The sequence below is a fragment of the Vicugna pacos genome, unplaced genomic scaffold (assembly GCF_048564905.1).
Source record: "Vicugna pacos unplaced genomic scaffold, VicPac4 scaffold_14, whole genome shotgun sequence".
Taxonomy (NCBI): domain Eukaryota; kingdom Metazoa; phylum Chordata; class Mammalia; order Artiodactyla; family Camelidae; genus Vicugna; species Vicugna pacos.
The window spans coordinates 5100719-5113376 of NW_027328735.1; the positions used below are offsets into that span (position 1 = coordinate 5100719).

The following is a 12658-nucleotide window of genomic DNA, read 5'->3' on the forward strand; positions in this document are numbered from 1 at the left end:
CACCGGCACGGTACGGCACCTAGGACAACAAGGAAGGTCTGCGGGATCATTCCAGCAGGCCCTGATATGTGACATCCATAGATATGCTTCCACTGCTGTTTCTGTAGACAGAGAAGCTCTGGAAAGAACTGATTTCATTGGGACATTCCCGTGGCAATAAAAAGCAGAAGAGCACTCTCAGTTTGCTGTTTTGGAAACACTCCAAAATGACATAGAGAAGAATGCAGAGCTGAGAACTTTTAGAAGCTTCATTTCCACAAGAGGAAGTGTCCTGTGCACTTTCAGAAGTGTGAGATAAGTATAATCAAAATGAAGTTATGCTAATCGAAGTAGAATGGGTTGTTCATCACAACTAATGCAACACCAGCAATTGGAGATATACCAAACAACACACACAGGTACAGGTTATGGCATCAATGCCTAGGAGAAATTGTCCTCACAGAAATCCCATGGAATTGCGTAGAGACAAGAGTCTAAAATTTTCAATTAACAAAGCCCTAGAAGTCTACATTAGATACCTGATATTACCTGACCAGTAGAGATGAAGAAGAACAGTAAAAGAAACAGGAAGTACCATTTTCAGTTCCAAAGATATTGAAGGCGCAAAAGATAAGCTTTCAAACAACTAGTCTGCAAAACGCTATCCAGAACAAGTGTTGAAAATGAAGGTCAGGAAAACACTGAAGAACACCAGTGTCTCAGAATCACAAAAGGCAGAATACCAGAAAAGGGGAAGAGAAAGTCTCAACACGAGCCAAAAATATCAGGAAACTCAATGGTTGTGATAATATCAGGGCTAAAATTCAGTCCTTAGCAGACTAGATAATGCAGAGGGACGCGTGAATGACTGTGAAGACAGGGGAAGAGAAAAACCTCGGTCAGAAGCAGACATAGGAAAGCAAGTGCAAACAAATGAAAACATTGCAGTTGAACCCTGGGTTAAGACAGGGCATGAAAGAATAGAAATCATGAGTCCCAGATGGAAAAGCAAGAGATAAAGAAACAAAAAGTGTCTGAAAATTTATCTGTAGAAAAATCAGACTGAAACTTGCTGAAAGCCAAGAAAGAATCATCTATGCGAATTCAGGAATTACACAGCATCCGAAGGAGGTGGAATCCCAATAGACCTACCAGCAGCTGTATGATTCAAATCAACAAAGTTCACGAATATCCGAGTGATTTAAAATGCACCTGGAGGAAACAACATAGTCACAAGGAAACCTCCAGAGGGCTTTCAGCTGATATCTCGGCAGCAATATTGCAGGACAGGGAGGAGTGCCAGGACACAGACCATATCCTGAATGGCCAAATGCTGCCACCTAGGGTAGCCTATGCCACATGAACACCATTTCAAATAACGGCAGAGCTAGAGAATTCTACAGACCGGCAAATCTTAAAAGAATTCAGCAGTTCAAAAGTTTTTCTAAAAGAAAGGTTGAGAAAACTCCCCTGAATAGAAAAGCAGCAAGATGGAATGGAAAGAAGAAACCATTATTGGAAATGCAAGAAGAGCATGTGTGGCAGAGAAGAAAGAAGAAGAACTTAAGGAGGACATCAAAACCCTAAAGATGGGAGAGGGAAGCAGGAAATCATAGGTGATTGGAAACACTCTCTTAAGTGAATCAGCTTATTTGACTCTGTTTGAAGCGAAAGGAGAGATGCATGGCCTGACGTGTTTGCAAAACAAGCGAGAAGAAGACCAACAAAGAATCAAACCAACAAACAAGCACCAAAATGGTATGGTTGGCTGACATATACAAAGGGAACCATGATTATTCAAAAGAAAATACTCAAGGTGAGGTCAAGGGTCATTCAGAACGCATCGACCCAGTATCGTGGCTTGCATGTACTCAGCACACTTGTATTCGGAAATCAGAAGCGTGCATTCATATTCGTAAATTTTGATTCATAAGAGCATATCGTGACCTAACACTAATGCCGATTTGGAATCAAATGGTTTCCTAGTCCGTGATGTAGACTTGTATGTCTTCCAACAGGATGAAGGAATGCCATATTCTAGGCTACGTAGAGAAGAAATGTAAGAAGCCTATAACAAAGGCAAGTAGCTCTGCCAAAGTGTACTAAGTGCAAAAGAGACCGACAGCAAAGTGCACATTGGGGTTGGTTTCATTTCTTGGAATTTCAGCCCCCATGAATCCAATGGATCCATGTCCTGAGAGTGTGGGTGTTTCAGCAGAAATCAGGCGACGCATATGTATTCCGGGTGTACGGATATTATAGGAACATAAGTCTCCTTTAGTGGGTCCCTGTGTACTGTGAACTGTTAGAAAGTTTAAAGACGTGTGAAACCATCAACTGAAAAGGGACACACTTCCCTCCATTGGTACGGTGCATAGAGCTCTGAACCAAAGGAAAGAGGGAAGAAGAAAGGCCCATGGGACGCTAGTGGGTAGAATCACATTTACCTTAGGAACCTCTCGTCGGATGCAGCCCCTCCCCCAACACTGACAAGATGCAGCAGCCATTGGGGATGGCAGTTAGTGGTTGGATTCCAGGTGGAATGTTGGTGTTTACCGCGAGGCTTGTTGTGGCTGTTGGATCCTAGGTAACCGGGCAGAGTTCTGTGGGTGGATCAGTGTGATGGAGGGGCTGCCGCCCTCTGTGGAGCTTGGCTTAGGTGTTTGGTCCGGGAAGCTGTGTAAGTTCGAGATACTGCTGCTGCCCGAAGACCTGAGGTCACAGGTCAGTTTCCAGAACCTGAAAGGGCAGACAGTGGAAGATCTGCCTGTCATCAGCTTACTGGTCAGGCTCCGAGGTACTTTCAGACTTGCCCAGTCCTGGTGAAGTCGACTTTAGGGGAGACACGAAGAGAAGCTGGCCGATAAGCTGGCTGCACGGATTGAGGAGAGATGCGAACACATGGATGAGAGATGTTCTGCTACAATGGAGAATACTGGCGTGGAGACAGCTGTAGAGGATACCAGGCTCAAAAGACATTCATGAGACCTATTGAAACTCACTGATACAGGCAGAAACATACGGAGTGCCAACGTGGACTTGAGGAAGTTCCTCAATTCTCTTCTCCAATAACGGGTCCAAGGTCCCTGACGTCTGAAGGAGAAGAAATGGCAGAGATGATCAAAACGCTCCTGTTCTTGGAAGAGGTCGTGAGAATCCACACGTCCCAAGGGGCATTCCCAAGCCATTCAGACCAAAATTCAACAAGCCCAGGTAAGCCTTTTCCCAGGTTTGGGCCTAGCTAGTGAGCACTTGCCCTTGCCTCCCCTCCACTCAGGCATCCATTTTGAAGGATCAGTACCTGAGCTGCAATGAAGCCATTACGAGAAGAGCAAGCCCCTCGTAGAATCAGAGTTCCTCCAGCTTCACTCTCTGTGAACAACAGTGAACACCTTAAAGGTCAAATAGTCTCGGCTGAAATAGATAAAATTGAATACTTAGCTCACACCTAGAAACGATGTCCTTCCGCTAGATTCAGCAAATGTTGTGTTTCTGTCTTCCCTGGGGTGAAGGGAGTGTGGTAAGTGAGGGGAATCTTTGACTGAACATGAATCTGTATTAGGCTTCAGTTTTTCAAGACAGTGAAGGTAAATAGTACAAGTCAGAAAGTGAACTGAACTGTAAAAGTCGCCAATGACATTAAAGACACAGCTTATGTGGATCGTCTTTCACTTGAGTCAAGCCCCCGGGGGCACTATATCATGGGGCTGCAGACTTGGTTGCGTTAAATGGCTTTAAACTACAGGATCGGATGATTAAGCGTTCTCAACACTGATAGAAAAACACCTGGTTCTCAATAGACTAGCATAACTGCAGCAGGATTCTCCTAGCTAGAATGCCTCTAGGTGCTTTTGGATTCAAACCTAAATGTATATATTTGGTTTGTTTCCTCTTGTATTTTCCTAGAGAGGGATGTTACCCCTTGAAATGCCAACATTGGCCAGTAGGTGTCATTGGGATACAGGGCACCACATGCACAAGTGTATCCAAGGTTGGGGGTTATTCCATGTTTCCAAAAGTTATTTCATGGTTCCTGTTGGTTTCGGAGGCTTCAACCTTAAAGAGCTGACATGACCCCTTGAACACTTTGGACTGCTAGTTTGCATTCTATCTGTCTAGCTTTTCCGTCGAGCTGACACAATGTTACCAAAATTGACAAGTCTGGCTTCTAGGTCGATTGAGTGTGTTTCAAAAAATAACTCCATTTTCGTATAACTCCCAAAACATGTAAATGAGTTCTGTTAAACTTCTTAAAGACTGCAAATGGGATATCAACACAATGTCAAAATAGTTGTCTTCGGACAATCCCTCCCACCACGGCTGTATAGAAACAAAGAGCTAAGCAAATATCACATTTCTGTGAAATGTATCTGGATAGTGTTGATTCATCGATGCCCAGTTGGCAGAGAAGAAGTGCAACCTGCACTCACTCGCTCCCATGTACAGAGCAATGGAAACATCCACTCACCCAGCCCTTAGCATAGGACACTGGCCGAAGAGAGGTCTGTTACTCCCAAAGACAGGATGAGGCCTCAGGACACCTGGAAGCAGGAGAATGCAAAGCAGGGAATGGAAACCAGTGCAGGTTCGGACCCCTGGTGATGGAGCAACGAGGGTGAAACTCTGTTTAACTTGGACGCACACTCTCAAGCGGACAGGAGACATGGGTTTGAAGGTGATGTGCTGAGATTTACAAGAGTGCACAGCAGATGCTTGGCTGAGAGAACTCAAAGAAACCAGCGCAAAATATCCCCACAGTTAATTCTGAGACCAAGATCCCAGCTGCCAAATTTGAGGTAGCAGAGGCAATGGTCAGTGAGGCATAGAGCTACGGATGATGGCACACGCTGAGTCTCAGGGATCTGGAGTGCGTTGTGGGATGTGGTGGGTCGAATCAAGAGAGCAAACCGAACTGTGTACCAATAATAAATCAACCACACTGTTCGCGCGGTTGCGATTACCGATATGTCCCATGGCCACACCCAGTACATCTGCAGGACCAGGGACCAATTGGGAATTTTGCCAATAGAGCACGTGTGGGGCTGAATCAGAGATATCGTGCATCTGGTCTGAGGGATCCAGGGGGCCTTGAATTTGAAATCAGAATGAAAAGCCTTAGGATATGCTACATTCATAACCTGGGCTGGGATTATGGTTTGGTTTGAGTCACAGGATGCGCAACAACTCTGTGGTTGCCTTCGTGCACCCGTGCCACAAGGATGAGAGGACAAGGAAGAGTGGTCCAAGTCCACAGCGCAAGAAGAGGAAGCATTCCCTTCAGCACTATCTCCCAAAAGCGGATGCTACATTTTGGATGGCACCGGCACGGTACGGCACCTAGGACAACAAGGAAGGTCTGCGGGATCATTCCAGCAGGCCCTGATATGTGACATCCATAGATATGCTTCCACTGCTGTTTCTGTAGACAGAGAAGCTCTGGAAAGAACTGATTTCATTGGGACATTCCCGTGGCAATAAAAAGCAGAAGAGCACTCTCAGTTTGCTGTTTTGGAAACACTCCAAAATGACATAGAGAAGAATGCAGAGCTGAGAACTTTTAGAAGCTTCATTTCCACAAGAGGAAGTGTCCTGTGCACTTTCAGAAGTGTGAGATAAGTATAATCAAAATGAAGTTATGCTAATCGAAGTAGAATGGGTTGTTCATCACAACTAATGCAACACCAGCAATTGGAGATATACCAAACAACACACACAGGTACAGGTTATGGCATCAATGCCTAGGAGAAATTGTCCTCACAGAAATCCCATGGAATTGCGTAGAGACAAGAGTCTAAAATTTTCAATTAACAAAGCCCTAGAAGTCTACATTAGATACCTGATATTACCTGACCAGTAGAGATGAAGAAGAACAGTAAAAGAAACAGGAAGTACCATTTTCAGTTCCAAAGATATTGAAGGCGCAAAAGATAAGCTTTCAAACAACTAGTCTGCAAAACGCTATCCAGAACAAGTGTTGAAAATGAAGGTCAGGAAAACACTGAAGAACACCAGTGTCTCAGAATCACAAAAGGCAGAATACCAGAAAAGGGGAAGAGAAAGTCTCAACACGAGCCAAAAATATCAGGAAACTCAATTGTTGTGATAATATCAGGGCTAAAATTCAGTCCTTAGCAGACTAGATAATGCAGAGGGACGCGTGAATGACTGTGAAGACAGGGGAAGAGAAAAACCTCGGTCAGAAGCAGACATAGGAAAGCAAGTGCAAACAAATGAAAACATTGCAGTTGAACCCTGGGTTAAGACAGGGCATGAAAGAATAGAAATCATGAGTCCCAGATGGAAAAGCAAGAGATAAAGAAACAAAAAGTGTCTGAAAATTTATCTGTAGAAAAATCAGACTGAAACTTGCTGAAAGCCAAGAAAGAATCATCTATGCGAATTCAGGAATTACACAGCATCCGAAGGAGGTGGAATCCCAATAGACCTACCAGCAGCTGTATGATTCAAATCAACAAAGTTCACGAATATCCGAGTGATTTAAAATGCACCTGGAGGAAACAACATAGTCACAAGGAAACCTCCAGAGGGCTTTCAGCTGATATCTCGGCAGCAATATTGCAGGACAGGGAGGAGTGCCAGGACACAGACCATATCCTGAATGGCCAAATGCTGCCACCTAGGGTAGCCTATGCCACATGAACACCATTTCAAATAACGGCAGAGCTAGAGAATTCTACAGACCGGCAAATCTTAAAAGAATTCAGCAGTTCAAAAGTTTTTCTAAAAGAAAGGTTGAGAAAACTCCCCTGAATAGAAAAGCAGCAAGATGGAATGGAAAGAAGAAACCATTATTGGAAATGCAAGAAGAGCATGTGTGGCAGAGAAGAAAGAAGAAGAACTTAAGGAGGACATCAAAACCCTAAAGATGGGAGAGGGAAGCAGGAAATCATAGGTGATTGGAAGCACTCTCTTAAGTGAATCAGCTTATTTGACTCTGTTTGAAGCGAAAGGAGAGATGCATGGCCTGACGTGTTTGCAAAACAAGCGAGAAGAAGACCAACAAAGAATCAAACCAACAAACAAGCACCAAAATGGTATGGTTGGCTGACATATACAAAGGGAACCATGATTATTCAAAAGAAAATACTCAAGGTGAGGTCAAGGGTCATTCAGAACACATCGACCCAGTATCGTGGCTTGCATGTACTCAGCACACTTGTATTCGGAAATCAGAAGCGTGCATTCATATTCGTAAATTTTGATTCATAAGAGCATATCGTGACCTAACACTAATGCCGATTTGGAATCAAATGGTTTCCTAGTCCGTGATGTAGACTTGTATGTCTTCCAACAGGATGAAGGAATGCCATATTCTAGGCTACGTAGAGAAGAAATGTAAGAAGCCTATAACAAAGGCAAGTAGCTCTGCCAAAGTGTACTAAGTGCAAAAGAGACCGACAGCAAAGTGCACATTGGGGTTGGTTTCATTTCTTGGAATTTCAGCCCCCATGAATCCAATGGATCCATGTCCTGAGAGTGTGGGTGTTTCAGCAGAAATCAGGCGACGCATATGTATTCCGGGTGTACGGATATTATAGGAACATAAGTCTCCTTTAGTGGGTCCCTGTGTACTGTGAACTGTTAGAAAGTTTAAAGACGTGTGAAACCATCAACTGAAAAGGGACACACTTCCCTCCATTGGTACGGTGCATAGAGCTCTGAACCAAAGGAAAGAGGGAAGAAGAAAGGCCCATGGGACGCTAGTGGGTAGAATCACATTTACCTTAGGAACCTCTCGTCGGATGCAGCCCCTCCCCCAACACTGACAAGATGCAGCAGCCATTGGGGATGGCAGTTAGCGGTTGGATTCCAGGTGGAATGTTGGTGTTTACCGCGAGGCTTGTTGTGGCTGTTGGATCCTAGGTAACCGGGCAGAGTTCTGTGGGTGGATCAGTGTGATGGAGGGGCTGCCGCCCTCTGTGGAGCTTGGCTTAGGTGTTTGGTCCGGGAAGCTGTGTAAGTTCGAGATACTGCTGCTGCCCAAAGACCTGAGGTCACAGGTCAGTTTCCAGAACCTGAAAGGGCAGACAGTGGAAGATCTGCCTGTCATCAGCTTACTGGTCAGGCTCCGAGGTACTTTCAGACTTGCCCAGTCCTGGTGAAGTCGACTTTAGGGGAGACACGAAGAGAAGCTGGCCGATAAGCTGGCTGCACGGATTGAGGAGAGATGCGAACACATGGATGAGAGATGTTCTGCTACAATGGAGAATACTGGCGTGGAGACAGCTGTAGAGGATACCAGGCTCAAAAGACATTCATGAGACCTATTGAAACTCACTGATACAGGCAGAAACATACGGAGTGCCAACGTGGACTTGAGGAAGTTCCTCAATTCTCTTCTCCAATAACGGGTCCAAGGTCCCTGATGTCTGAAGGAGAAGAAATGGCAGAGATGATCAAAACGCTCCTGTTCTTGGAAGAGGTCGTGAGAATCCACACGTCCCAAGGGGCATTCCCAAGCCATTCAGACCAAAATTCAACAAGCCCAGGTAAGCCTTTTCCCAGGTTTGGGCCTAGCTAGTGAGCACTTGCCCTTGCCTCCCCTCCACTCAGGCATCCATTTTGAAGGATCAGTACCTGAGCTGCAATGAAGCCATTACGAGAAGAGCAAGCCCCTCGTAGAATCAGAGTTCCTCCAGCTTCACTCTCTGTGAACAACAGTGAACACCTTAAAGGTCAAATAGTCTCGGCTGAAATAGATAAAATTGAATACTTAGCTCACACCTAGAAACGATGTCCTTCCGCTAGATTCAGCAAATGTTGTGTTTATGTCTTCCCTGGGGTGAAGGGAGTGTGGTAAGTGAGGGGAATCTTTGACTGAACATGAATCTGTATTAGGCTTCAGTTTTTCAAGACAGTGAAGGTAAATAGTACAAGTCAGAAAGTGAACTGAACTGTAAAAGTCGCCAATGACATTAAAGACACAGCTTATGTGGATCGTCTTTCACTTGAGTCAAGCCCCCGGGGGCACTATATCATGGGGCTGCAGACTTGGTTGCGTTAAATGGCTTTAAACTACAGGATCGGATGATTAAGCGTTCTCAACACTGATAGAAAAACACCTGGTTCTCAATAGACTAGCATAACTGCAGCAGGATTCTCCTAGCTAGAATGCCTCTACGTGCTTTTGGATTCAAACCTAAATGTATATATTTGGTTTGTTTCCTCTTGTATTTTCCTAGAGAGGGATGTTACCCCTTGAAATGCCAACATTGGCCAGTAGGTGTCATTGGGATACAGGGCACCACATGCACAAGTGTATCCAAGGTTGGGGGTTATTCCATGTTTCCAAAAGTTATTTCATGGTTCCTGTTGGTTTCGGAGGCTTCAACCTTAAAGAGCTGACATGACCCCTTGAACACTTTGGACTGCTAGTTTGCATTCTAACTGTCTAGCTTTTCCATAGAGCTGACACAATGTTACCAAAATTGACAAGTCTGGCTTCTAGGTCGATTGAGTGTGTTTCAAAAAATAACTCCATTTTCGTATAACTCCCAAAACATGTAAATGAGTTCTGTTAAACTTCTTAAAGACTGCAAATGGGATATCAACACAATGTCAAAATAGTTGTCTTCGGACAATCCCTCCCACCACGGCTGTATAGAAACAAAGAGCTAAGCAAATATCACATTTCTGTGAAATGTATCTGGATAGTGTTGATTCATCGATGCCCAGTTGGCAGAGAAGAAGTGCAACCTGCACTCACTCGCTCCCATGTACAGAGCAATGGAAACATCCACTCACCCAGCCCTTAGCATAGGACACTGGCCGAAGAGAGGTCTGTTACTCCCAAAGACAGGATGAGGCCTCAGGACACCTGGAAGCAGGAGAATGCAAAGCAGGGAATGGAAACCAGTGCAGGTTCGGACCCCTGGTGATGGAGCAACGAGGGTGAAACTCTGTTTAACTTGGACGCACACTCTCAAGCGGACAGGAGACATGGGTTTGAAGGTGATGTGCTGAGATTTACAAGAGTGCACAGCAGATGCTTGGCTGAGAGAACTCAAAGAAACCAGCGCAAAATATCCCCACAGTTAATTCTGAGACCAAGATCCCAGCTGCCAAATTTGAGGTAGCAGAGGCAATGGTCAGTGAGGCATAGAGCTACGGATGATGGCACACGCTGAGTCTCAGGGATCTGGAGTGCGTTGTGGGATGTGGTGGGTCGAATCAAGAGAGCAAACCGAACTGTGTACCAATAATAAATCAACCACACTGTTCGCGCGGTTGCGATTACCGATATGTCCCATGGCCACACCCAGTACATCTGCAGGACCAGGGACCAATTGGGAATTTTGCCAATAGAGCACGTGTGGGGCTGAATCAGAGATATCGTGCATCTGGTCTGAGGGATCCAGGGGGCCTTGAATTTGAAATCAGAATGAAAAGCCTTAGGATATGCTACATTCATAACCTGGGCTGGGATTATGGTTTGGTTTGAGTCACAGGATGCGCAACAACTCTGTGGTTGCCTTCGTGCACCCGTGCCACAAGGATGAGAGGACAAGGAAGAGTGGTCCAAGTCCACAGCGCAAGAAGAGGAAGCATTCCCTTCAGCACTATCTCCCAAAAGCGGATGCTACATTTTGGATGGCACCGGCACGGTACGGCACCTAGGACAACAAGGAAGGTCTGCGGGATCATTCCAGCAGGCCCTGATATGTGACATCCATAGATATGCTTCCACTGCTGTTTCTGTAGACAGAGAAGCTCTGGAAAGAACTGATTTCATTGGGACATTCCCGTGGCAATAAAAAGCAGAAGAGCACTCTCAGTTTGCTGTTTTGGAAACACTCCAAAATGACATAGAGAAGAATGCAGAGCTGAGAACTTTTAGAAGCTTCATTTCCACAAGAGGAAGTGTCCTGTGCACTTTCAGAAGTGTGAGATAAGTATAATCAAAATGAAGTTATGCTAATCGAAGTAGAATGGGTTGTTCATCACAACTAATGCAACACCAGCAATTGGAGATATACCAAACAACACACACAGGTACAGGTTATGGCATCAATGCCTAGGAGAAATTGTCCTCACAGAAATCCCATGGAATTGCGTAGAGACAAGAGTCTAAAATTTTCAATTAACAAAGCCCTAGAAGTCTACATTAGATACCTGATATTACCTGACCAGTAGAGATGAAGAAGAACAGTAAAAGAAACAGGAAGTACCATTTTCAGTTCCAAAGATATTGAAGGCGCAAAAGATAAGCTTTCAAACAACTAGTCTGCAAAACGCTATCCAGAACAAGTGTTGAAAATGAAGGTCAGGAAAACACTGAAGAACACCAGTGTCTCAGAATCACAAAAGGCAGAATACCAGAAAAGGGGAAGAGAAAGTCTCAACACGAGCCAAAAATATCAGGAAACTCAATGGTTGTGATAATATCAGGGCTAAAATTCAGTCCTTAGCAGACTAGATAATGCAGAGGGACGCGTGAATGACTGTGAAGACAGGGGAAGAGAAAAACCTCGGTCAGAAGCAGACATAGGAAAGCAAGTGCAAACAAATGAAAACATTGCAGTTGAACCCTGGGTTAAGACAGGGCATGAAAGAATAGAAATCATGAGTCCCAGATGGAAAAGCAAGAGATAAAGAAACAAAAAATGTCTGAAAATTTATCTGTAGAAAAATCAGACTGAAACTTGCTGAAAGCCAAGAAAGAATCATCTATGCGAATTCAGGAATTACACAGCATCCGAAGGAGGTGGAATCCCAATAGACCTACCAGCAGCTGTATGATTCAAATCAACAAAGTTCACGAATATCCGAGTGATTTAAAATGCACCTGGAGGAAACAACATAGTCACAAGGAAACCTCCAGAGGGCTTTCAGCTGATATCTCGGCAGCAATATTGCAGGACAGGGAGGAGTGCCAGGACACAGACCATATCCTGAATGGCCAAATGCTGCCACCTAGGGTAGCCTATGCCACATGAACACCATTTCAAATAACGGCAGAGCTAGAGAATTCTACAGACCGGCAAATCTTAAAAGAATTCAGCAGTTCAAAAGTTTTTCTAAAAGAAAGGTTGAGAAAACTCCCCTGAATAGAAAAGCAGCAAGATGGAATGGAAAGAAGAAACCATTATTGGAAATGCAAGAAGAGCATGTGTGGCAGAGAAGAAAGAAGAAGAACTTAAGGAGGACATCAAAACCCTAAAGATGGGAGAGGGAAGCAGGAAATCATAGGTGATTGGAAGCACTCTCTTAAGTGAATCAGCTTATTTGACTCTGTTTGAAGCGAAAGGAGAGATGCATGGCCTGACGTGTTTGCAAAACAAGCGAGAAGAAGACCAACAAAGAATCAAACCAACAAACAAGCACCAAAATGGTATGGTTGGCTGACATATACAAAGGGAACCATGATTATTCAAAAGAAAATACTCAAGGTGAGGTCAAGGGTCATTCAGAACGCATCGACCCAGTATCGTGGCTTGCATGTACTCAGCACACTTGTATTCGGAAATCAGAAGCGTGCATTCATATTCGTAAATTTTGATTCATAAGAGCATATCGTGACCTAACACTAATGCCGATTTGGAATCAAATGGATTCCTAGTCCGTGATGTAGACTTGTATGTCTTCCAACAGGATGAAGGAATGCCATATTCTAGGCTACGTAGAGAAGAAATGTAAGAAGCCTATAACAAAGGCAAGT

At 44.4% G+C, this 12658-nt stretch overlaps 1 long non-coding RNA gene across 2 annotated transcripts; it reads right to left on the minus strand.

The window, feature by feature from the left end:
- Window positions 1-2703: 2703 nt before the first annotated feature.
- LOC140692684 (uncharacterized) lies at window positions 2704-3502 on the minus strand. Of its 2 annotated transcripts, none has more exons than XR_012068272.1 (3): window positions 3281-3502; window positions 2982-3072; window positions 2704-2851 (listed from the first exon to the last, which is right to left on the minus strand). It is a non-coding gene; the product is annotated as an uncharacterized lncRNA (long non-coding RNA). The 2 variants fall into 2 exon arrangements; XR_012068271.1 differs by having other exon boundaries at window positions 2734-2899.
- Window positions 3503-12658: the final 9156 nt, after the last annotated feature.